We start from the raw sequence: 3,123 nt of genomic DNA, 5'->3' as shown, positions 1-3,123 counted from the left end.
GCAGATGGATGGCTGCAAGTTCAAGGCCAGCCTTGTCTACAGAACAAGTTCCAGGTCAGCCAATACTACATAGTGAAGCTGTCTTAAGACAAGAACACTAACATTTATAATTTTGAACACCTTAAAATACAGTTGGCTTTGGGATACTATTTTCTAGTCTTTTCTAGGTTGCATCTCCTTTTACTTCACTGTTTTCTTTTTCTGTATATGCCTTTGTTGTGGGTTTTAAAACTTATGTGAAATCTTTTATATCTAAAAATGTGTATGTAGCTATTTTGAATTCACTTAGGAGTGTTTGTTATAGTTTCCTCTGTCTTGTGGTCAGTTGGGTGGTACTTTTTACTGAATATTTTGATTCTTATTTTGTATTTAAGCTGTATGTCAAACTGTTTGTCTTGAAATGTGATAACCAACTGTACTGGTTAATTTTGTGTGAACTTGACACAAGCTGGAGTTATCACAGAGAATGGAGCTTCAGTTGGGGAAATGCCTCCACGAGATCCAGCTGTAAGACATTTTCTCAATTAGTGATCAAGTGGGGAGGTCCCCTTGTGGGTGGTGCCATCTCAGCAAGCCAGGGGAGGCAAGCCAGTAAAGAACATCCCTCCATGGCCTCTGCATCAGCTCCTGCTTCCTGACCTGCTTGAGTTCCAGTCCTGACTTGGTGATCAACAGCAGTATGGAAATGTAAGCCAAATAAACTCTTTCCTCCCCAACTTGCTTCTTGGTCATGATGTTTGTGCAGGAATAGAAACCCTGACTAAGACACCAACTTTTTATTGTCAACTTGATTGATTAAGAGAAACCCAGGGCATTGAATAGGCACAGCTTTGATTGCGCAGCTTTTCCAGGGAAGATGAACTTCGAGCGGGGCCCCGCCCTGAATACATGGAACCATTCTGTGAGCTGTGGTTCCAGGCTGGATAAGAAGGTGGAAGGGAGGAGCCGGAGAACTCACGCTCCCCTTTCCTATCCCAGAGATGTGAGCCAGCAGCCCCACACCCCACTGCCACAGCCGCTAGCTGCCACTTCTGCCTTGCTGTGCCTTACCTTCGGATGGCCCGAGCTCCCAAGCTATGACACACAACAAACTCTTCCTCCTTAAAAATCACTTCTTGTCAGTTTTAAGATCACAGCAGTTAGAAGACTAATTAACACGTAAGTGTAGGAGTTTCCTTTCCCAGACATGACAAGTGTTTGTATGAAAGGGGGGTGTGAGGGCTTCAGGGGTGAACTATGTTTCTTATTGCAAATGCCCCCCCCCCATCACATCAGTTTGTCTGTTATACACGGCACCCTTTGGAGGTAGGAAGTACATTAATACGACTTCTAAATTTGTGGCTTTCTTATTTGAGTAAAGCAAAACATAATCTTAGATTTGACCTATGATTTAAGAACATTCTTTCCATATATACTGGCTCTTCAGTGAAAGCCACCTACACTAATTCAAAATTTAGAAGACATCAAACTTGGGACTGAGTTTTTTTCTCTTAATTTTGGAATGTTAACATTACAAACCCTCTTCTCTGAGCCATTATTGGGAATCTCTGGCATAAAAATGTCTACTTCATATACATTCCTTGGCTTCTGTTTTTCCTGTAATACTTATTGGAACATATTTATTTAAATCATATCGTTCCAATGATATTCAAGGCCTTTGCAACAGTTCATTACAGAATTTTAGAAGAGTTTACAGGCCTTATCTGGTGGAGAATTTATTGGAAGGGGACTAGTAAAAGTTAAACCCCTGTGTAACTTCGTCCTGACATTCAGGGATGAAAGCAAAAACCCACGCCTTAAAAAGACAAAAGATCAGTTTATATTTTATATGTTTTAGAATTGAATTTCTTCTGGGATCAAGCAATTAGAGAGATTATTTTAAAATGTTCATAATGAACTAAGAGGAAATGTCCAGAGGGAGATAGATCCACATCAACTCTTCCAGCACTGTGCAGAATCTCTGCTGCGAGAGGTTAGCTCCGTATGCAGGGAGTGTTTAGCCTGGAGGCTCAACCTACTGTTGTATCCTTTGCAGACACCTGCTTTCAAGCTTCACCTTTTGTCTGCATAGACCCAGATACTTGCCAGGTTGAAGTTCACTACACTACCACAGAGCAAAACCGACTGATGTTCCCCAAGAGCCTCTAGGGGGCAGCAGAGTAGCAGTCGAACTCTATTACAGATTCTGAAAGCGGTTTTTTGTTTTTGTTTTTGTTTTTGTTTTTGTTTTTGTGGGGGGAGAGGTTCTGGGAAAAGCCAACCTAGATAGAAATCAGAAGACTGAGTGGAAAGTGTCAAGATCAAGAAAGTATAAAAATGTAAACCTTATGTTCCGGAGACTGAATTGTAGCTTTGCTAGGAAGACCACGTTTTTGTGACATATCTCTCTCAATCTCTCTCTCTCTCTCTCTCTCTCTCTCTCTCTCTCTCTCTCTCTCTCCCCTTTTTTCTTTCTTCTTCCTTTTGCTTTTTGTCTTGTTTTCCTTTTGAGACAGGATCTCTCTGTGTAGCTCTGGCTATCTTGGAACTCACTCTGTAGCCCAAGTTGGCCTTGAACTCAGAGATCCAGCTATTTCTGCCTCCCAAGTTCTGGGGTTAAAAGCATGCATATATTCCCTGATAGGAACACTTATTTTTGTCAAATATTTTCTTTCTACCTGATGTAGAAAGGGGGCAGACACTTGGGGGCATCTAATGAGGATTATTTGCACAATATGCAAATTTTGACATACAACAAACTATGGACGATGCATTTGCTCAATGCAGAAGATGCTATAGGAATTCAGGAGGCCGGAGGGTGGAAGATGGCTGTGAGGCCAGCGTCAGCTTTGAGCGACTTTGTTATCTGGTTTAGAGAGGGAGCTGTCAAAGGAAGAAAGGGAGAGACTCCAGCACACACTGCACTTCAGCAGGAGGGATGTGTTCACTTGAGCTGTTAGACGTTAGGAGAACACAGAGTAAACACCTGCATTTCTCATTTTATGAGCATCTCTGTTGGTATATACAGAGGATAAAGGGCTGAGCTCCCCTGAGCCCTTCATCAACATCAGGGCGCTGGGTAGCGGTGCTTGGGAGTTCTTCCCCTCCTTCCCTCCCTCCCTCCCTCCCTCCCTCCCTTCCTCC

Source organism: Mus pahari, chromosome 12, assembly GCF_900095145.1.
Source record: "Mus pahari chromosome 12, PAHARI_EIJ_v1.1, whole genome shotgun sequence".
Classification (NCBI taxonomy): Eukaryota; Metazoa; Chordata; class Mammalia; order Rodentia; family Muridae; genus Mus; species Mus pahari.
Note: the sequence above shows the minus strand (reverse complement) of the source record.